The sequence below is a fragment of the Equus przewalskii genome, chromosome 24, assembly GCF_037783145.1.
Source record: "Equus przewalskii isolate Varuska chromosome 24, EquPr2, whole genome shotgun sequence".
Lineage (NCBI taxonomy): Eukaryota > Metazoa > Chordata > Mammalia > Perissodactyla > Equidae > Equus > Equus przewalskii.
This window is the reverse complement of record NC_091854.1, coordinates 33,612,007-33,633,828: the sequence shown is the minus strand read 5'-3', so window position 1 is coordinate 33,633,828 and position 21,822 is coordinate 33,612,007. Positions and strand designations below refer to the sequence as shown.

Genomic DNA, 21,822 nt, shown 5'->3' with positions numbered 1-21,822 from the left:
CAGTGCTAGTCAATACCTTATGGGTGTCCAGAAAGTTTCAATGGTGACAGAGGGGGTGGCTTCCTGATCCCCACCCCTGATCTCTGAACAGCATCTATGATGATGAGCTCTGAACTTCACAGTGTCAGTGGTTGTCTCCTGATTTGTGCTACTCTAGCATTTCCAACCATTTTTACAGCACCCATTTCCTATATAAAATCCTTCAGGTTTAAAATACCTAGGGTGTTTTCTCTCTCCTTTACTGAGCCCTGACCCATAGAGTTTGTGAAACTGCAAGTGATCTTAGACAACAGACTCTCAACAATAAGGACTTGGGGGTGGTTACCTGATTCGGTTGGATTTGAAAGCAGAGGTGACTCAGTTCCCACTGAAAAATGAGAGCTGACAGTCTGTGGCTCAGTTGCAAATACAGTTACTTAAATTATCACATTTTTCAAGGACTTAAATTAAATGCCTACCGGAGGCAAGCCTCCTGGTGGGTGAGTATTGTAGGAATGGGGCAGACAAGGACGGTGGGGCAGGCTGAATGCTTCTGAAGCCCTGAAAAGCTTTTCTTCAAGCTATAAACTCAGGTCTTTACATTTCTTTAAATTCTAAACTCTAGGCAAAATTAAAGGATTGGGGAGTTTCTATAACTGCCATCAATCTCTAATCTCTTAAAACCAATGGGATGACATGTCCAAAAGCTAGATGCCAAGGCTGACCATGTGATTTTTGAGTTAGAAATTAAATTGAATTCACAGCCTCCCCAGGTCTTTCATGGTCAAGATAGACCTTGATTAGAAAAGAATGCAACCCTGAGAACTGAGATGAGAACGTTTGGGTAAACTCAGATGAGTACGAGTCCGTGGAGTCTGCAAGATCCACTAGGCTCACTTGCCAGAAGCAGTAGTCCTCTCCCATCTGATAAAGCTGGCTCTGCCTTGGGTGGACGCCTTGCAAGGGCCTTCCCTGAGGTATCCACCTTCAAGAGGATGCCCTGAGCCTCATGTTCCACCATAGCAGTTTTCATTGTCTGTAGACCGAATTAAAAAAGTCAAATTCCATTATGTCTCAGGGAGACAAGCAAAGAGAGTTTACTATTTAAAGATTTGTAACTCCCTGCTTATTGCTATCTGTAGGAGCCCAGGGAGTATGTGTGATAATGGATTCAGGTGGGGGAAGGGCTAGACCAATGAGAAGTAAGTATCAACATGTGTGCATTGACCAGCTGCCCTGGTGGTCTAGTGGTTAAGATTTGGCACTCTCACTGCCACAGCCCAGGTCCCTGTCCCCATCGTGGAACCACACTGTCAGTTGTCACACTGAGGCAGCTGCGTGTTGCTGCAATGCTGAAAGCTCTGCCACTGGTATTTCAAATACCAGCAGGGTCACCCATGGTAGACAGGTTTCAGCGGAGCTTCCAGACTAAGAGAGACTAGGAAGGAGGACCTAGTCACTCGCTTCTGGAAAAATTGGCCACAAAAACTCTATGAATAGCAGCAGAACATTGTTCTAATACAGCACCAGAGGGTGAGAGGATGGCTCAGAAAGATGGGTAGGGTTCTGCTCTGCTGTCCACAGGGTCACTGACTGCATGGCATTTACTAGAGCTTTTTAATTCAGTGATCTAATTCAAGAGAAGCCTTCTGCTTGCCAATTGATAACTGAAAACTACACCTACTCCAAGCGAGATTGAAATGAAGAGATTCCTTGATATAATACAGAGGGGAAAAAACAGAGACTCGGGAGATAATAATGTTGAAATGGGATTATTATGTATAGCCTGTTCATTCACCATCTGTGTTTGCCAAGAGGCCTCAAGAATGCTCCCTTCACTAAGACACAAAGACATACATCTGAGGCCGAAGCACCATTATCCTCTAAAACACTGTCGCTTCTGCCCTGTGTAGGAGATGCTGCTAGTGAAATGGGCTTTCTGAGTTCAGTGATGACAGGAATCTGGAGCGGCAGAGGCCACACAGTCGCAATCCCTGGTTACCACATGAGCAGCAGGAATACAGTGATAATCAGAATGGTGTGACCTGTAAGAATGAGATTATTTATCACGGGATTCCTAGGAGTGAAGCAGATGGGCAGCCGAAAAGTAAAGAAGAAAAAAATCTGGAGAATGAGGGGCTGATTTGAGTTGCCTCAGCGGAAAGTCAGATTCCCAGAAACTTTGCATGTGAGCCCACTGAACAAAGAAGCCAGGTACCCAGGAGGAGGGCCCCGTGGCACTGTCCCAAGTGTGAACTGTAAGCTTCCTCTTTGTCTCCTTAAGGAAACTAAGGCCATTTGCCAAAGTAATGTGCACTGAGAAAACTTTACCCAGACTTTTGGGATATCCCTGGACACTGGTTCTTAGCTAGTATTAATCCTTAGGGACACAAAAGATATCTGAGATCCACTACTACGAGTAAGAACTTAGGAGGATTGAGTGACACATGCTGTTTGGCCGGAACCCATCTTGCAAATAGGCCAAGAAAGTCCATGAACCCATTCTGTGGTTATTTTCCCTTTCCAGAAGACAAAGTTGTAATGACACTTGGCAAGCGGTGGGTTACTTTATCATGAAAGGAAGAGACAAGTGAAGTGAAGCAAACAGTGAATCAAAAACAATATCACGCACGTCCCTGAGGGAATTGCATATTAATATCACCATCAAAGACTTGAGAGGGGACGATAGTGGCAGCATAATTTTGGGTCTCATCAAATCCCCACACGAAAATACACATAAAAACTGACTTAAGAACAAATATGACCAATATTTCCAACAGAACTAGATGGTAAGTTATCCCCACAAACCCCGTAATACCAGTGAGCGGGGAAGAACCCCAGCAGGAACGAGAGCTGCACGTCATCTGTGTCTGTGCTGGAGAAATCAGGGAAGACAGCAACGCAACTGCTGAACTGAAAAATCCCTCCAGAAGGCAACACACCCTGACCAACAGTGCAGCAGGCCATCGGAGAAAACAGCGGAAACTCCACAAGTGCGTGAGTGTCGGGGCGAGGGGTAAGGCCTAACGGGCTGGAGCCGTCCAACCCCGCTGAACTCTTAAGACAGACCCGGCCAGGCTCCCTCCCATGGCAGAACCCCACAGGAGAAACTGTGGGGATAGAAATAAACTTGAGCAGGACAGGAGCCACAGAGCAAATGGAAAAGAAGTTCTCGATCAAAGTGTGGGAGGGCCTAGAGCCAGAAATCAGAAAACAAGCCGCCGTGTCCCTTAACATTATATGAAAATGACACAAGAGGCAGCTCTGAAAAGTTAGGAAATCTGTCTGAAATAAGCTCCTTTTAAAAGTTCAAGAAAACCAAATTCACATTAAAATGAGCAGCAAACACAAAGTGTCAAGATCAAATCCCACAAAAGTTTACTATTTAAAAAACAGGAAAAGGAGCAGTGGCATCTCTCTACAGACAATGAAGCATGCCAGAAGGACACTCAGAGACAGACCAGACTGTAACACACTGTCTCAAATGATCTGGAGGATAATATGATAGACAGAAAAATAGCATAAATCAGGATGGGGAAAACTCAGGAGTGAGGTGACAGAACTCAAGGAAGAATTACCAATACAAGGAAAAAAATTTTCTTAATGAAGATTACTATAGGAGAAAGATAGCAAATAAATACAAGTAATGCCTTAAAAATGAGGGTAAAAATAAGGAAAAAAATTTAATTCAAAAAGAAATGAGAAACAATAAAAAAGTGACAAATATTGAAGATAGGCAAAGAAAATCCAGCGTATAGATAATAGCAGTCTCTGAAGAAACCCAAAGCAGATGGACAGACCAAATACTAAAATCTTTCCAGAAACAAAAAAATAAAAGTATTCAAAATTACGTATTGAAAGAGCATATTGTGTGTCTGAGAAAAGATATCTAAACTGGTTCTGCCATTTGCAAAGTTATTGTCTCTCTTTGATGATAAATTATCTCTGTTCTCATTATTGTCTCCTGACTGGACACTGATACAGGAATTGGTACCAAGTGGTCCCAGGAAACCTCAGAGACCTCAAAGACTGGATTTGAGAACTGACTTGGTCATGTCCTTGGTCTAGAGCAAAGAGTTGAACTCTCTGCCAGTGGACAATGGGAAGCTAGGTAGTCCATGGCATGCAGTGGCATTCACGATTAATGAAATTATCATCTGGGGTTGATTACGATGAAGCATCTACAGACGCACCAAGACATATCCTAGTAAGATTACTGAGGTTTAAGAGAAAAAAAAAAAACTTTCAGGCATCTAGGCAAAAAGCACCCATGACTTATAAGGAAAAAATTACGTTATCATCAGATTTTTCAACAACAGCATTTCTTATGCTAGAAGAAAATGGAGTAACATACCTAAGAAGCTCAAAGGAAGAAAATGTGAACCAAGAATTTTATATACAACAAAACTGACCTACAAGTATACAAGGTGCAGACAAACTGTTATCAACACGCGGGAACTCAAGCAATACTGTTCCCATGAGCCCTTCCGAAGAAATCGACTAGAGCTGCGCTGACCAGTATGGTAGCCACTAGCCACATGTGGTTGTTTAAATTTTAATTTTAATGAATTAAATGAAGTAAAATTAAAAATTCAGTTCTTCAATCAAACTAGCTACATCTGACATGCTCAAGAACTCAATGTGCTAGTGGCTATCACATCGGATAGTACAAATATAGAATACTTTCTATCATCATAGAAGATTTTGTGGGATAGCATTGTCTTAGCCAATGAGCTTCAGACAATCCCAATGACTGGAAATCTCTGACATAAAGACTGGGGATGGGTATTAAATATATACTTAATTGAATAACTGAGGACAAATGAGGACTAAAACGAAGAGATTGTAGCAACAGCTGCATAATTTGACAATCAAGATAGAGTAAAACCATTAAAAATGGGGGAGATGGAAACAGCATATGTAAAAGAAAGGTATTTTTAAATTATATTTTCAGTAGTCATAACTGATGGTGTAGCATTAGGATTGCTATTCTGAGGCTATCGTATGTGTATGTGGGACAAAGCAAATGAGTAACTATGTAATATTCCGACTCCATCACGTCTTGAGAGCCAGGAATCTCAGTGTGGAAGAAAGGAGATCCGGATGTGTTACAGAGGAGGTTAAGTAAAAAAGCCTATAGCCTGAATTTAAATTGGAAATATCTGTTTGAACTAGAATCCATGACAGACCCAGTAGGACCGAGCATCCCTGGAGCCCAGATTGTGGTTTGGAATGCTGTTTCTCATGAAAAGAAACCAGGGATTTGGGGAGAAATGGCTGGTTCCAGGTCTGGGGCAGGATACGTACAAGATGCGCCTGGAACATCTTGACACACCGGGTAGCAAGGAAGCCATCAAAGGTCACTGGTGTCACGTCAAAAAGATTCAGGAGCCAACCTGGAGAGGGTCCTATGAGCCAAAGATGGGACAATTTCAGCTTCTACCAAAACTGTAATAAATGGGAACTCGTCAAATATGTTTAAACCCATAAGTTTATAACAATATTAAAAGAAAAGGCAACCAATTGGTCACTTTCTGAGGACCCAATCCACTTCCTCGAGAACTAACTGAACTACAGAATCAAGCATTTGTCTTGCCTATTCTATAGGAACTGGCTAACCATAACAGACAAGGGGAAGTGCCCCTTTATAAAGTTACCCCAGCTAATATGGAAACAAAATGATGGCATATCACCATGTGAAACCTCCAGTAAGTAAACGGGTCTAGACCTCAAACATCACCAGCTGTTAAAATCACAGAAAGAGTGGAAATCAGACGGATCGTGTCTTCTAATGAAAGAACACAACGTCACCTATAGTATCGTCAAAGGAGCTGACCCTGAGTCCAATCAGGCCTCTGGATCCAGCTTCCAATCCTCAAGGAACACAAGGGAAAGGGGCACCTTGAAACGCTCCGTGAGTATGCAACCAAAAAAATCCAGACTTCAGGAAACTCGACAGTTCAAACAGGCTGAGATAAATTATAAGGATAAAAGGGGGCATGGGAAGCTTAGATTAAAAGCAACTGGAAAACATACACTTTAAAACGGGCCTGATTAAACCGGAATATTTAAGGATGCACACTTGGGTGAAAAAAGCATAAAAAGTCAAGGCAGTGATCACTATATAGCAGTCAGGATAGCTGTTACTTTCGAAGGAGGAGAGGGTTGTGATTGGCACAAGGCACATGTAGAGGCTTCTGGGGCGACTGGCAAAGTTCTATTTCTTGAGTCGTGTGTTGGTCAAGGATGTTTACCTTAAAGTAATTCACCAAGCTGTTAAAAAAATAAAGTTTGAAAGATGCTGGGGCGGTGATTTCTATCATAGCCCCATTTAATTCATCACTATGGCCATTGCAGAAGACATATGGGTTTTGGAGAATGACAATGGGTTCCCTTAAACTTAGTCACAGGCCAACACTTCAATTGCAATTGCTTTTTTTAAATATGTTCTCTTTACTCCAGCAAATCAACAGAGACCCCAGCACGTGGTATGCTGTTATCCATCTGATAAATGTTTTGTTCTCTCTCCCGATAAGCAGATAATACCAGAAGATTTTGCTTTCATCTGGTGGGAAAGCAGCTCACCTGTGCTGTTTTCCCTCAGGGCTACAGCAGCTCTGGCTCTCTGTCAAAATTTAGTCAACAAGACATTGATCGCCTCACCATCCCACAGGACATCGTGGAAGTTTAGTACCTTGATGACGTCGTTTTCTTAAGACGTAGTAAATAAGAAGCAGCCGCCATAATCCTAGACTTCTTGATATTGTGCATGAAAGGGTGTGAGATAAACCGCACAAAAATTCAGGGCTCCGCCGACTGAGTACAGAGAGGCTTAGAAGGCCTTTCAGGGTTTTGGAGGCAACTCATACCACATTTGCATAAACTACTGGACTTGTTTACCAATAACACCGAAGGAGTATCCACTTTGATTACATCCCAGAGCAAGTGACGATTCTCCAGCTGGTCCAAGATGCAGAGCAAGCAACCTGGTCATTCGATCTAGCAGAATCGTGGTGCTCAAAGCGTGTATGACTGAGGAGGATATTGGACAGACAGCTCCAGTAGCAGAATCAGAATACAAGCCTCTAGGGTTTGGAGCAAAGCCATGCACTCTCCCACAAATACGTAATCTCTTTTTGAGAAACAGTTCCTGGCTGGTAGAGACTGAATGCTTGGCCATGAGATACCAAGGGACCACGTGACCTGAGCTGTCCCTTATCAGTTGTGTATTATCTAACCCACAAAGCCAAAAAATTGGGCACGCCCAGCAACACTCCAAAATCAAGCGGAAGTGTTAAATAGGAGACCGTGCTCAAGCAGGTGGTAACGGCCGTGGTGAGCCACATGGGCAGGCCATGCACGCTCCCAATGCACTGACCCCAGAAGTACCGCCACCTCGTCTTCAGCTCATCCTAATAGCTTTGCTGGGGAGTTGCAGATGAAAAGTGACTTGAGGAAGCAGAAAGATCTGCAGAAGTATGCACCAACTGAAAGTGGACCGCGGGAGCATGTGCCCTACTTAGGAGTGACCCAGAAGGACAGTGAGGAAGGGTAATTCTTTCAGAGGCAGAACCTCAAGCAGTACATGTGGTTGTCCCCTTTGCCTGGAAGGAAACACAAGAGCTACAGATCTGTAGTAATTTGTGAATAGTGCTGAATGGCTTAGCTAGAGAGTCCTAGGCTTGTGAGGAAAAAGATGGGAGGGTTGGTAACCAGGATGAACGGGAAAGAGTTGTAAGGATGGACCTCATAGAGTGGCCCAGGGTGAGAATATTTGTGTCCTGTGTGAATGCTCATAAGACAGCACCCACTGCAGAGGAGCCTGCCCATAACAGTGGGAAGGGTGATCTGGCCTATGAGCGTCAGTCAGCATCTCTCCTCTCAAGGCCCGAGCTTGCTCAGTGTGTTCATGGATACGGTGTAGTGGCCATAGCAGCAAAGATGGCTGTTGGGTCCGGTTCAACAACAGAAAGATTTTTCTCCTCGTCATGTTGGATCTGGATGGCATTGCTGCTGGGTGCTCACCCTTCAACAACAGAAACCCAAGCTTAGCCCCTATGACACCATACCCTGGGGAGATCAGATAGCCACCTGGAGGCAGATTAATTGGACCACTTCCATAATGGAGGGGGCAGCAATTTGTCCTCACTGGGACAGAAATTTGTCCCCGCTTGCAGGAAGGTGTCATCCCCTCAGCTCCCCTAAGAGGAATAATCAGATAGTGACGTACAGGGGAGAGACTAGAGATGGGGAGATCGAGTACAAAGTACCACAGAAACCAGAAGCTCCTCAGTCAGGTTACACCCTCCGTGTGCTCCCACAACCCCTGTAGTGACTGTGCTGCAGGACTTCTCAGGCTCTGTTATAATAAAACCCCACAGGAGCAGCCCAGGGTCTGTGCCGCCCCATCTAATCTCCAGAACGGAGCCCCGTGCCTGGGACATCGTACAGCTCAGTAGATACGTGTCAAATGTTTGTTGAATGTCTTCTACATTTTAGTATTTATCATAATCCTTTAAAAATATTTTGGTCAAGGTAGATGCTTAACAAACATTTATTAAGTGAAAAAAATTATGATCAACTAGATTAGAAGTCAGCAAACTACAGCCTGTGGGCCACATCTCACTGGCCACCTGATCTTGTGTGGCCCATGAACGAAGAATGGTTTTTACATTCTTAAAAATGTAAGAAAAGAATAATATTTCATGACACTGAAAAATGCAATAAATCCAAATTTCAGTGTCTATAAATAAAGTTTTATTGGGACACAGCTCCATTTACACGTTGCCTGCAGTGTTTTGCTTGACAACAGCAGAGTTGAGTAGTTGTGACAGAGAATGTGTGGCTTGCAAAGCTAAGAATATTTACTCTCTGGCCCCTGCAGAAAAAGTGTGCCGATCCCTGGAGCAGGTCTTCCAAAGCACAGAAGACAACGATCTTTAAGACAAGAGCGCTGCCTCCTTCCTTTGCAGACCACCACCTCATCACTTCAATTTCCTCTAAAGAAAACAAACTGTTTTTCTCATATTTCATGGCTTTGAGGTTTATTCCAAGCCTTGCCAGTGGCCTCAGGCTCCTCGTTGCCTTATTTGAAACAAGAGATGTAGAGCAGCCGAGACAGATGAAGATGTGGAGAGGGAAGGAGGCGAGACGGGGCCCACGCTCAGACTCCCTAAATCCACGAGGGAAACTTCCTTCTGTTGGCACCAGTTCAAAACGATGCGATGTGGCCTTTTCTAAAGCTTCGCACTATTTTTATTGCAGTAAAATGTTTATTGTGTTTACAGAGAGAATTGTTGTCTTAAAACTGATGTTTACTATGGTAGGGTTTGACCTGTGCTTGGTGAAGCTATGTTTTAAAATAATACACTCAAGTTTATGAAGGAAACCTCAACTCTTCCCAAAGAGAGAAACTGAAGGGTTTTTTTGCTGAAATAAGTATTTCATTAGGTTAGAAAAATTGATATATTTTTGTTATTTAATGACTTCATCACGCTCTGTGAAATGCATCACTCCATTTTATCTGCTCTTTGTCTGGAATCACCACATGCTACTAACTGGCTCCTCTTTATTCTTTGCTACACTACAGAAATTCTTTATCATTTAACTTTATCACAGGCAGGCAGAGCCTGGTTCCTATTAGAGAGATAAGGACTATTTCCTTAATTACTGTACATAGAAAACAGCATTTAGTCTGGCAGTTCCCACACTATTCAATCAGGCAAGATTCGATATGAAAAAATACAGCTGATTTGCCAAATCAGACATTTGTTCCACACAAGTCCGTTATAACTCACGTTATAAATGAAACAAGTCATGGAGGCACTTATCAGTACTTATCAGTACGCGCCTGCGATCACATTCTGTTTTTCGAAGTTGACGCTCTCAGGAGCGCTTCTTGCTGGAAGTTCTCTCTGACAATTATGGAGGGATCCCCACGCCGGCGTCCACCTGACCGAAGAGAACAAGACAGCCGCGTGGGCCATTTCAGAAATCACCACTTTCTAGCTAATCGCAGTTTCCAAATTCAACCTACTGGTGCTGCCGAGAGCGAGAAGAACTTCCCTAATCGGATCCTGGCCGCATTGTGACTCACACTGCTGACTGCCCCCCACCCCCCACCCGGTGCCTCCACTCTCCCTCGTGGGGCCGGCACAGCACCTGCCCAAGGACCTCTCCCTGCGTCCTGGGGATGTGTTGGCAGCACCGTGATCGATGAGTTATTGAGGCCCTTGCTTTTTACCAAAAGAACTTTTTGTGGAAGGCAAAATTTTTTCCAGGGGAGAAATGCAGATGCAGCATTATGCAATTTTGTTAACGAGTTAGGAGGATGGTGTAATGCAAATGGTGGATAAAACGAGCAAACCGGGGAAAGAGAGCAAGCCGACGACTGGAATTAAGGTAAATAGACGCCAATTCTCGTGGCCTCCAAGCTCCTTCTGAGGAAAGTGCCAGGGCTACTGAGTGCTTTCCAGAAGTTAAAATGGCAGTCACCCAATTGTTCTGCCCTTTACTGAGATGACTAGAAGGAAATACTTCTAATCCAACCCAGAATGTGACTTCTAAAGAAAAATTGTGTACTGTACATATGCCCGTGATGGCCACAAAGCATAAAAATATTCTGTTTTATTTTTTACCCTTTCTGAACTGTGAAGACAATTTTTTGATCTCTCTCCCCACACCTCCAACAACCCTGCTCCTCTCTGGATCCTTGTAATCTCGCCTACGGTAGAGACCTGGGTTCTCACCAAGGCCATTTCCACACCCGAGAAGACTTACACCTTACAGGCACTTCTCTGTAATGAGATGCACATCCTCTTGATTCAAGTGCTTTAAGGTATCTTGGGACTTAATTTATAAATCTCATACACTCGGTGGTTTAGTAAATGGTGGTCCATCTTTGGTCCCAAGAAGCAGGAGAAAGGACACATGAAAAATACAGACAAAAGGTCTAATGGAAATAGGAAAAAATTATTATTTGTTAACTCCGAGTGGTAGGTACAAGGATGTCTGATGTTTCGTCTGCTTTTCTATATTTGGAATGCTTCATAGTTTTAAAAATTGTTTTTCTAACAAAGAAAAAAGCTAAAGAAGTTACAGGGGTTGCTCAAATTCTAAATGAAGAAATGAGAAGGACGAGGGAAACCTGCACAGTGTTTTTCTCTTGCAGGGGTAGTAAGTCGAAGAAAGCTCCGAACCGCTGGTGCACTGGAGGGACAGTGATCAAGGGGACCCTGGGAGCAGTATTCCTACTCCACTGAAGGGGGGAGCTGAGATACTTGTAAGCTCTAGAGAACCTCTAACACAGGAAGCTATTTATCATAACAAGCCTGGTTGATACCGCTCCCATACTGAACCAATTAGGTTCGCCCGTTTCGTCATACTTCATAACTCGCGGTGATAGGTCTCTGAGTATGGTACAGTGTAGTAATTGAATTTTGATCAAACACACATGGCCCATAACCCAGTATGTGAAATTTTCAGAACAGTTCACAGCTTTTAAATATCCAGTCAACATGTTGCCAAAAGTACAGGATGTACTTGATGGAAGGGGGAGAGCGAGGGGAGGGCTGAATCTTGGTAGAGCTGTAAAACAAATATTTTTGTTCTTGTTCTCTTCTTATTTTTCAAATAGCAGTGGAGAAAGGCCATGGGATATCGTGTCATAACTCAAGTCTTCCCCTTGCTTGCCCTACGTGCGTAAACATCTTTGAGTCTCATTTCAGATTACCATTTATTTTTTGGCAGGAAACTATTTTCATGCCACAGGCCTGTTACACATGACCTGCTAGTATTTCTCACTGCAGCACCACCCAAAGAGGATTTCCCAACAACCCACTACATGCCAGGCACCAGATAAATAGGCAAACTCTTTCGAACAAAGACACATCATCCTTGCCTCCATGTGGTCATCAATTTTTTTACATTGCAACCTGTGATAATCAACATGAAGGAAAAATAGGGCATTAGGAGGGACAGTAACGGGGATCTGATTTATCCAGGAGAGATGGAGTGGAGAGGAGAAGCAGGGAACACGTCTCCAAGGAAGTACCATTGAAATTGACTTCTGAAAGATGAGAAGTGGTCCAAGAGAGTGAACTGAGCATTCCCAGGAGAAGTGGCACGTGGATAAGCCTTGAAGTAGGCAAGACTTTGTCAAGTTCAAGGACCTGAAGGCTGGGACACACAGTGAGAGAAAAGGCTAAAAAGATAGTTGGGAGCCAGACTACATGAGGCCGTGTAAAGAATTCTGCTAAGTGCAGCCATTGAAAGGCAGGAGGCCAGGGAGTGACATGATGGGAGGCAGGCAAGACAAGAAGCAGAAAGACTAACTAGAAGGGCTTGGCAATTGTCCAGGTGGGAAGAGATAGCGGCTTGGAACAGGGCAATGGCAGAGGAGAATGGTGGACAAATCTGAGAGTCGTTTTGGAGAAGTGACATGACTTTGTGATAACTGGACATGAAAGTGACAGAGAGGGGGGTTCCAAGGACATTTCTGGGTTTCTAGCTTGAGCAACTTAGTGAATAAAGTCTAATAAATAACAACCTATCAATATAACTCTTAAGGCTACACCAAGCAATAGGAGAACCACATCTCTCTCCAGCCCCGTGTTTGCAACGAGGCGCTGCTCTCACCGGATTTTGTGGGGACAGATGCATTGATCAGTGCCGGGGGAACAGAAATTTCCCACCTACATGCGCATCAAAGCTTCCTTACATAAGCAGAAGAACGTCTCTGAGCTACGAAAATCAGATTTTCACATAAACTTTAAATTTTTACCCTCAGTTCTACAGACATGGCCATAGATGCCAGGCAGCTGAACTATGAGAACCTAAAAGAAAACCAATTGTCCCTTTGAAAACGTTCAAAACCCAGGCATGTTTCCTTATTCATTCAATAGATTTCTCCCGAGTGTTTTTAGTGTGGGGGGAATGGGGTGAGTAAGATGTGCCCCCTGTGTTGGCAAAGCGTATATTCTATAGAGAGAAAGAGACATAAAAGCTATGCCTAACACAGCGTGGTGTGTTACACAGATCCAGCAGTAGAGGTGTACTTAACAGATGACAGGGTTATTAACTCTGCAGAGGGAGTGGCCCAAGGGCACGGCAACGAAAGACTTCAGAGAGGTTGCATTTGGGACCAGTCTTGAAAGACAAACAAGAGTTTGTGAAGCAGAGAAGAGGATGGGGAGAAACTCCAAGAGGAGGAAACAGCACGAGCCCAGGTGTGAGGGTGCTAAGGAGGGCCGGCTGCTCGGGGCCAGAGCCCTCAGGGAGAGGCCGTGGGGGTCTGATTCCAGACCGGAAGAGCCATCCTTCCATTCCAAAGGCTGAAAACCAGTCCAGTCTGATGTATCCACTATTGCCTGACCCAGGTGGAGAATTCTAATTCGTGTAGGCCCAACCCAACAAAGACTTCTTAATGTGACTACTGCCTGAAGACTGCCCGTGTCCATGACAGCTTTGGGTTTACCCATTGAGATGGGCAGTCCTCTCTCCCACAGTCAGTCCCACAACTTGGCCAAGGCTACAGGACCCAGCTTTCTAAAGTGCCTAGAAAGACGTAGCAGTGGCCCAAGGTGACGCTCCTGTGGCTGGAGAATGTGGACACTGGAATGACTGTGACATTCAGTCCGGCAAGTGGTACAGCTGCCCTTGTACAGCAAACCGTCAGACACAGTGAGTGACCACCATCCCCAGAAAAAGTGTGTGTGCATGTGCGATCTTTAAATTTTAACAGCTCTTCCGACAGTCCTCAGAGAGAGAATTGGCAGCTTGGGCCTGGAGAATGCTCCCCACCTGTCTCCAGGCCCCGCAAACACAGCTGTGTAAGAAGACAGTCAAAGCTTCCAAGGAAAGAAATGGTGCTGTTTGCAGGGGCGGAGGACGGGGGAGAAACTAGGGGAGGGCCCTTCTTGCAAACCGCTGAGGCAGGGCCCGTCCAGCAACTGCGAAAATTAGCAAGGAGGACGTGGTCAGGCTTTCTGTTTTTAACTTCACGTTAAGTAAAATCATTCAAGACCCAGCTCAACGACCACATTAACACCAGTCTTAAACGGATGAGACAGAGCACATGGTTCAGGCCAAGGGGAGCACAGGGCCACCTGCGTTTCTAGAGGCACCCATCCGGGTTTTCCCCTGCGTCCGTATGAACCGTCACAGGACGCACGGTCCCTCACACAGAACTTCCTGGGAAAGTGCCCAGAAACCCCTTTATCTGTGTTTCTCCAGGCATTTTTAAAGTTCAGCTCTTTGGGGAAGTCGGCAGACGCAGATTTCCACGACGCCGATTCCATGGCAGGCTTCCAGAGCGGCCAGGGGTTTGCTGCCCCCCCAGGAAGGGAGATGCGAAGACGGAAAGAATCAGCTCATTGCCGAGGAGGAAAACCGAAGCAGGGGGGTATTTTCAGTATCATTTTAATCACAAAATAGCACGAACGTAGTCTGTGCCTGCGTGCCACCCGAGTGTCGATTTGAATACCACTGCACGCTGGTTTGAAAATTTCCATTTTTGTAATTTGCTTTCCTTTGTTAAGCCAAGACTGGAGAGAAACCTGGCAGCCGTCTCCAAGTCTGGCACGATTTCGCCTCAGACGCACTCGGTTGGTTGGATGCTGAGGGAGCCTGCCTGAGAGAAGGGGAGAGAGCGAAGGGGCGAGAAGGATGGGGAGAGAGGGAGAGGAGAGAGAAGGCACCGCTTTTGGCCGGGTGGAGGCCCACAGCCCCTCAGCCAGGGGGTTTGGCTCCATCTACAGGAATCACAAGGCAAACAGACCAGATCCCTCTGCTCAGAAACCAGCTGGGGTTGGGGGCCTCTGGCAACGCCTCTGACAATGGCCTGGAGAATATCCAGCCGGTGGGAACGGGTGGTAAGGAGTTGAAAGGTAGGGCTCTCCATCTCCGGACCGGGAGAGGCATGTCAGATTCTGCATGGGGATTCGTGTCTGAGGAGAAAGGCATCGTGCCTCCTCCTGTAACCCATGGATTGCTCTAACTGGTGAAGTGGAAGCCATCTTTGAGGGCACAGGCAGTGTGTGGTCCCAGCATGGGCCCAGCACACACTGTGCGCTCTGCTGTTGAATGAATGAAGGAACAACAGGTGAACCTAGCCCGCTGGACCATCTATCAATCAACAGAGACCTAACTGATAAACATAAACCCTATTTGCTTTCCAGCTGTACTTGTCAGGCACTTTGTTAATGGCTAGTAACAGCTGAGCAAGCCCGCAGCACCTAGGCTAGTCCAGCGCCCCACCCCCAGCGAGGGTAGCACGACCTAAGAGCCACCCATTTCATCTGATGCCCTCATTGTGCAGATGAGTAAACACAGGATCAGAGAGGTTTCTCCCCCCAGGTCAACCAGCTTGTTGGTGACAGAACTGGTTTGGGGCCCACTTTTCCTCAGCTTCTCTCTGATGTTTGTTTTCTAAGGCCTCACTGTGACGGGCCTCACGGATCCGCTCAGCTGATTGGCTCTCTGCGGAGGAAGCCAGCTTCCCCACCTCCCTGTTGTCCTGTCCCAGCTTCTGCTCTGGGCCAAGGCAGATGCTCAGGCTGCTTTGCTCCAAAAATCAAATGCTGCCTGGAGCTGATGCCAACTGATGGCTGAACTGATGAATTCATTTCTTAAAACCTAAAGGACAGAATCTTTGAGCTTGCGGGTTTGTAAGCTACAACAGGCAGGTGCTTGTTTTAACAACACAGGTGTCTTGTATCTGCTATCCAGCACATCAACTGAGCCAAAGCACGGAACAAGCACTCACTGAGTTTCCCCAGGAGAGTTATAGACGACGGCGTGCACCAATTGAAAAGGAATTTTTGCTGCAGGCAGTTAGCACCTAGTTTCCAAATAAAAGAGTGAAGGTCCTTCTTGAATGAGGCTCCATGTGCATCATGCCAGATGAACATGATCCAGTGAAAGCTGGAGACCAGACGACCTGGTCTGTAAAACTGATCTGTAAAATGGAAATGATACTTTCAAGACCTCTGAAAGGATTAGAAATGAATCATTGTGATGATAATGATCACAATATTAATAATAGCTTTTAACTATTATTAAGTGCTTGCTACATTCCAGGCTTTCTGCTAACCACTTTACGTGCATTATCTAATTTATCCTCATAACAAGCCCATGTGGGTTACAATTATTATCCCCATTTGTAGAGTGAGAGAACGAAGCTCAGAGAGGTTAAGATACTCCCCTATGGTGACAGCTTACCATGGTGAGGCCAGTATTGGAGCCCAACTCTTACCCGACTCTAGACTCCTAAACATTGTTGCACAATAAATATTGGCTGGCTCTTTGCTGGTGGCATCAAATTTCGATCTCTAGTTCTGAGTTCTTATGGGAACGCTACACTTTTGCTTCCAATTACTGAAAGAACATCATTGATTATATATTCCTCCATTGCTCACACTGAAAAGGGCCTGAGAAAAACTCCTTCCTTCCTTTCATAAGCATTTACTGAGAACTGTCCATGCTCAAACCTCCAAGCTTGGTCCAGGGCAGTGGTTCTCAACTCGGGGGGATTTTTCCCTCCAGGGGCCATTTGGAAATGTCTGGAGACGTTGTGGTTTGTCACAACTGGGAGTGGGGGATGCTGCTGGCATCTAGGGAGCAGAGGCCTGGGATCCCACTAAATATCCTACAATACACATGACATCCCACCATAAGAAAGAATTATTCAGCCCAAAATCTCAATAGTGCTGAGGTTGAGAACCCTGGTTTAGGAATCTGAAGATGAATCAGACAGATCTTATCAATCATCTGATATAGATGTGCATATAAATTTGAAGCACGAGTTTTACATAGATACCTGTGTGGTGACAAGGAGTAAGTGCTCCAAGGTCCGTAAAGAGCCGTGGGGTTAACTCTGGGCTGGGGAAGGCTGGCAAGCGGGGGAGATGGCACTTGAGCCAGCCACAGAGAAGACAGAAGAGGTGGATTCTGGATGAGAGAACAGTGTGCAGGGCGTGGGTGTGCATGAGGGACGCTGGCTTATTTTAATTGGAGTGGAGGAGGTGCGAAAAGGAGTAGTGAAGAAAAGGAGGTGATGTTTTCTGGGGGCCAGATCCAAGAGGCTTGAGGACAAAAGGAAGGACTTAGGACTTTATTTGTAAGAAATGGGAAGACATCTAACGTTTTCACAAAAGGGAGTAACGGGATCAAAAGATTCTGTGGAGGTGAACCTAGCAGCTGAATGAAAACGGATTGCAGAGAAGAAGCTGGAGACAGGAAGACATGTTACAACACTATCGCTATATATCTTACTATTAATAACAACCACTCAACTATTTTTGTTATTAGTAGTGACTGATAATGGAGTGATTAACAATCTAAGCTAAACATGATATACATAACCTCACTCAGTGCTCACCACCACCACAAGGATTGCCCATTTCATAGACGAGGGGACAGTCTCCGAGTGGACATGAGGTGGCAGAGTCAGGATCTGGAGACCCAAGGCTGTGCTCCCAACTGGTTTGTGTGCTGGGAACCTGGTTGGGATTCTTAACCTCTTGACCAGACCAGCCTGTTCTCCCTTCTAAGGCGGACAATAAAACGAGGCAGCCCAGACCCAGGGGGAACAGGAAGGTGTAGGACAAATAGCCTCAGGAAATCCGCTTCTCCCTGGCAGACAACTGTAGGGAGAAAGGGAGTGTTTCTCGGGGCTAATTTTGGGGGCGTGGGGAGCACAGGCCTGGGCCCTATCACAAACACACCCACACAAATCTATTTGGAGTTAACTCACTTCTTCCCGGGAGGATGGAAAATGAGGGCAAGCCTGGGACACAACCTGGGGTGCCTGAAGCCAAGGGGGAGCTTCTTACGTCCTGCTGATGAGGAAGCAAGCGGAATATGTGAAGCGGGGATAGAAAGCCTGAGACTCAGAAATTCCTGTTTACTTGGATCCTGAGCAGATTGCTAACGGGGTCCAGGTGTGTGCTCTGGTTTTGTTTGCGAGCCTTTAGGCCACAGGCAGACGAGAGGAACGGTGTGGACTATGTCTGTAGACAGAGTGGGAGACGGGCTCAGGACGGGTGGAGGTGCTGACCCAGGCGTGGCCAGACGCACAGCTGCACCAGCAGCGTGGAGGGCCTTCAGTGGGCCTGCACCTGGACAGCCTTTGGTTGCCCAGCTTTCGTCGGGAAAGAAGATTCACATGAGAAGCTTGAGAAGGATGGGATCAAAATAGTGGCCACCACCAAGTAGCGAAGGACCAGCGGGCGATGTCCACACGAGAACTTCCTCAGCTTCCAGGACGCGCTGAAAGGAACCGAGACGGTGGAAATTCCCACCCAGCAGGCAGGGGAGAGTCAGAGACTTTGGTGGTCTTTGATGGCGATCCCTGTGTTTCTGTGTGACTCTCTCCTGCTCGGGACAATCTTTAAACTCTTTTGGAAAGTTTGTGGTTTGAAGGTCAAAGGCTCCGGGATTCCAGGATTCCAATTCTCCTATCTAAAGGCTCGCAGCTTTAAAGAAACCTAAATTCTTGCCATAATCTCTTAGATTTTGACATTCTAATAAGTAGACTTATTTTGAAATACAGTCTCCTCTCCAGACCCACTCTCCTGCGGGTCAGGGACTCAGTCAGCACCCCCAAATCCAGGAGATGCTGGAGAAGTTTCTACTGAATCTAACTCAGCACCAGATCCCCCCAAACATCAAGAGTATTCGCTAAATGCAATAATATGACTTTTAAATCCAAATTTTATTTTCACCTAGTTAAAAAAAAAAAGCCTAACCTTATGCATCAATATGCCTGTTTTCACAAAGCCTTTGCCCACAGTCTGTAAGTTGTCCTAATATGAAGACCAAATGCCAAAAAGCAAATGTTTTTCCCTCGAGGAAATCTGGAAGAGGCAATGATACTAAGACATGCTACTCAGAAGGGTCTGTCTCACTGTTTTCGCTTGTGTGAGTGGCATAATTAGTCCTCCGCAAACCAAACAGTGTCCCAAGAAAAGGCTGGAAACCAGAATTCAAAGTCCCGTTGCTGTGGGCTCTCCGTTTTGTTGTCCTCTGTGGGATCGTCCTCGTGGAAGTGAGGTTTGAAACGAAAGGCGCAGTTCTCAGGGCGAGGGTCCCCAGACGACTGACAACGTCCCCTGTCACCTCACGCAGGCCCCCCCTTGCAGCCAGCTCGCTTGCGTCCCGCTGGTGGACATCTATCCCTTAGCCTTGAAGTGTCAGGTCGGCCTCATGTCTTCACTGAGTACCTACCACGCGTGGGGTGTGGAGTTAGAAGTCACAGAGGGAAGAAAAGAGGCCACGAGGGAGCCGGCCCCGAAGTTTGGCTTAGAAGCTAGAGAAGAAAACACAGTGAATGTGGATGAGTGGAGGACAGCACTGGTTCCCCCCGTGAGCTGGGCACTGTGCCGGAAAGTAGAGGGACCAAGGCCGAAGTGGTTCCATTTTGTTCTATTGAACACTTACTATTGACCCGGCGTATGTTTACTGATGCATTTGTGCCAGACCACTGCTCCTCCAACCCGAGCGTGTGTAAGCCATGGGGATTCCCATTCCGGAGGTCTGGGGTGGGCCCCGGGCTCGGCACATCTGGCGCGCCCCCGGGGGATGGAGCGCCCAGGGCCCTGAGCTGCCCCGTGAGCAGTGGGCCGACAAGGGCTTGGTCCTTCCTCCGCGGAGGCGAGGGAGGCAGCCGTGGCCTTGTCCCCGTGAGGCTGGCGTCCTGACAGTGGATGTAAACGTTGAACAAGGAATCACAATGAAGCACAATGTCGGGGGACCCTCAAAGTCACTTTGGGGGTGTTTTGGGAGGGGACCTAACTTCACCAAGGAATCAAAAAGAAGCTTTCCTGAGGAAGAGACCTTTGAGCTGACAGGAATTTGCAAGAAAAGAGGAAGAAGACCTGGGGAGGGTGTGGCAGAGGGGGAATGGCAGGTCTGAAGGCCCAGGGAGAGAAAGCTGAGATGGTCAAAAACGGTTGCTGAGCTTTCCCCGCCCGGGCCCTGCACTGGGAGCACTGCACTGGGAGCACCGCTGCGGAGGAGAGCCCCGGACACGGAGGCCGCCGGCTCCAGGCCACGGGCAGGGGTCGAACAGTGGTAGCCCAGGGTGCCCGAGGGGCGCTGAGGAGAGTCGCTGAGGATGCCCCGGGAACCGAGCCTTGACGACAAGCTGAGCGGGCGAGAGGGATGTGGCGAGGGGACTCTGGCCCTTGCCTCTGAGGATGCCCAGTTGAGGGGGAGTTGGCAAGTCGCGCCGGACGCTCCCGTCCTCAGTACAGTACAGGAATCGTCAGGATGGTGCCTGGTGCACAGTAGGTGCTCACTATGTGTGTGATAGGGGAGGGGGGTACACGTGCGCGTTAGCAATAGCCCAGGACGTCCGAGGTATAACTGAGATCTGAAGGAAATGGCACCAACCCCTCCAGCCCGAGTTCAGAGCACAGAGCTCGAAGAGGTGTGAACAACCCGGTCTTAAAGGAAGGGTGGAGTCTGTGGGCACAGGGAGGCCGGCAGATATCGTCCCACCACTGTCACTGCTGGAAGCCACTGCGAAGAGGGCGGGAAACGGCACAGAGCAGGGCTTCTTAATGCAGGGCTACGGAGCTTCCGGGACCTGCGAGCCTGGAGATGACAGCAAAGTCCTGGTGCACACGTGTAGGGCCATTTTCCCGGGGAAAGGGGCTAGAACGACCTTTCATCAGATGGTCAAAGGAATTTGACGCCCTCATAAGTTAAGACCCTCTCTCCCAGGCAGCCTATGAATCACTTATTGATTATAAATAATTATGCCTCAGCACGGAAAACCCTGGGTCTGTGTGAGCCGGGCAGGTTTCAGCCTGCCTTCAAGGGGCATCTAGCCCTTTCTTGCTGCTGCTTATCCATCCAGACCTGTCCAGGTTGTCAGGGTCTCCTTAGCAGCCAGTTGACACGTCTCCTTCCAGAAGCAATTTATCTGCACCCGAGTCCTTCCTCCTAACGAGTTTCCAGTGGGGGCAATGCCTCTCGTTAGATTGTCAATCGTTTACATTTCTCTGATCTTTTCTCACGGTTTCCGAGGAGCAAGCATGTGCTGCAGCCACCTGAGCATCCAACAAACAATTAATTGAACAGATTTAATAAGCATCCTGGAGCAGGCAGCTATGTGTCCGTGGACCACAGTGCTTTCGTGGTCGTGCACAACAGACCAGGCCCTTTGCCACCCACCTGCTTATGCTACCACAGCGAACATGAAATGTACATACCTGGAAGAAAACAGTTTCTGGAACGTTAATAATAAATGCAGGAAGTCTGTCTGTGATGGGTAAACATCTCCATGGCTTAGCTTGCACCGTTCTGTTTTGGGTAAAAATATCTACAGTGTTGCCCCTTACCATCTCCTTCTAAAATACACTGGGTAGTTGAAGGGCCATGGAAATGGCCCTTCTGCAATCAAGAATCAGGGTTTTGTAAAACAGCAGTGAGCAATCCCCTGATCTGAGGTGCAGGCAGTATTTAAGTTCTTAGAGAACAGTAACTTTAGGGCAGAAACCTCAACAACCAGGTCGTACCAACAGCGGAAGTATAATATTCAGAACGAGGGGAGCGACGGTCCCTGCCTCCTCAGGGCTGGGCACACCACATAAAAAATAATTTTCATTCAGTACTTAATGCCACATTATAAGAGGGGTAACAACACGCCCGTGAAGCTGGTACACGCTCTGGAAATGGAGGCAAGAGGCGCTAGCTAGCATCCGCGGAGTCCTTACCGATGGCTGAGCACATGGTGGCACGGTACATTTAACCCTCACGACCACCCTGTGAGGGCACCACTGTTACTATCTCCGTGTTACAAACGAAGAAACTTGGGATCATGCAGACAGCTAGTGGAGG

The 21,822-nt window shown here is 46.8% G+C and overlaps 1 long non-coding RNA gene across 4 annotated transcripts in view; it reads left to right on the top strand.

The window, feature by feature from the left end:
• Nucleotides 1–16,298, top strand: part of LOC139079118 (uncharacterized) — a 54,797-nt gene extending 38,499 nt beyond the window's left edge. The window contains exons 4-5 of one of the 4 annotated variants that reach the window (XR_011532445.1): nt 6,519–7,530; nt 8,864–9,263. This is a non-coding gene — a long non-coding RNA (uncharacterized lncRNA). Of the gene's footprint in view, nt 1–6,518; nt 8,760–8,863 lie in introns of those variants that run through there. The other 3 variants (XR_011532442.1, XR_011532444.1, XR_011532443.1) reach the window with 3 other exon arrangements.
• The last annotated feature ends 5,524 nt before the right edge of the window (nt 16,299–21,822 follow it).